Raw genomic sequence first — 1,551 nt, forward strand, 5'->3', positions numbered from 1 at the left:
GGCAGGGGCATTGACCTTCACCCCTCCCTCCCAGCAGGCCCCAGCTCTTACAGCCCCACACTGATGGCTGCAAAGGCACATTTTGCGATCAAAAAACTTGTATCACAGTTAAAGAAATTCAGTCACCAAATGACAGATTAAATCTACCACACACAGACGGGGTAACTGCCACTCAGACCCTGCCTGCTCTCCTCCCCTGGAAAAACAGGCTCCACAACCACCCATTCCCAAGAGTTTGGGCTTCCAAACCTTTCTCCCATCACTTCCCCAAAGCCCACCTCACCCCCACTCCATGAGGGGAAGCTGAGGACCCGGGGGGGGGGGGGGGCAAAGGATGTGGTTCCCTCCCTTACTTTCCTGTGACGCACCATCAGCCGTCAGCTCCCCTCGCATCATAAAGACACTCCTGTAAAGACAACCCCACTGTCTTTATTGATTTCCTATTTACAAATCACAAAGCTGGCCAAAAGCAGAGTGTGAACACGGAACGAGAGCGTCGATACATTCATCAATACAGCACTGGAGCAGGGACAGGCCCAGCTCTGCTCGGAAGGTGACGTGGTACAACAGGATGTCTCATACTTCTGGGCACAGGCATGTCCAACACTGAATTACATTCACCTATCTACAGAAGCCAGGATTGCATTGAGCTGCGTAGAAGCCGTAAGAACAGAAGTTGCTCGGGTGCAGTTCAGTTTGACTCCTCCCCACCTAAGCCACCAGACCTACCTCATGGGTGATGGCAGGAGGATGGATGTGGGAAGAGAACCTGACTCTTCCTGGGAAGAGCAAGGCCTGAGCCCTGCGCTCCCCACAGCCCCGGGCTCAGCTTCACTGCTGCCCAATTCCAATGATTCCCACTATTGCCACGGATGTACAAAAGGCCCCGACGCAGCTCTCGGGTGCCAGCAGTGAAGTTCCCACCACCCCTGGGAAAAGGAGCAGGGCTGCACATCCCGCAGACACCTCCCTCTCCAGAAGGAGCGTGCCCGTGCCATGAATCCACCTCACAACAGTTTGCATTGCACAGAGTCAGGTTCAATCACTAAGTCATGGACCCATCTGGTTTTCTTCTCTTTTTTAGTACTGGCCATATCAAAAACATCCTACCTCGAGCAGGCCAACAACAGACACATCTTACAACGTCTTCCTAGAGAACGTAACACACTATTGACATCTCTACTAGCTACTGGTGAGGAGGTGCAGGGGGTTCCTGGCAGTATTGCTGCTGGAGATACCCGGCAGCCACAGGCTGAGGGCAGAGCCCAAGCGCAGGGAGCAGGAGGAGGTGGCACATCCCCAGAGAGCAAGCAGGCACCGAGCTGTCCCCACCAGCAAAGGGCAACGAGGTTTCAGCTTTGAGCAGATCAATGCAGTGGTAACTGCTGCCTGGTGAGTTCCAGCATGTGCCTGGAACCAAGGGGGAGGTTTGTGAAGGGGAACCTCAGCTCTGAGGCAGCACCACCCCTGCAGCAAGTCCCACATAGACTAGGGAAGGCTTCGGCCATGCTGCGAAGCAACACTTCAGTGACAGCTTCCTCTGCAGCAGCA

Source organism: Nestor notabilis, unplaced genomic scaffold (genome assembly GCF_000696875.1).
Source record: "Nestor notabilis isolate BGI_N333 unplaced genomic scaffold, ASM69687v1 scaffold25784, whole genome shotgun sequence".
Classification (NCBI taxonomy): domain Eukaryota; kingdom Metazoa; phylum Chordata; class Aves; order Psittaciformes; family Psittacidae; genus Nestor; species Nestor notabilis.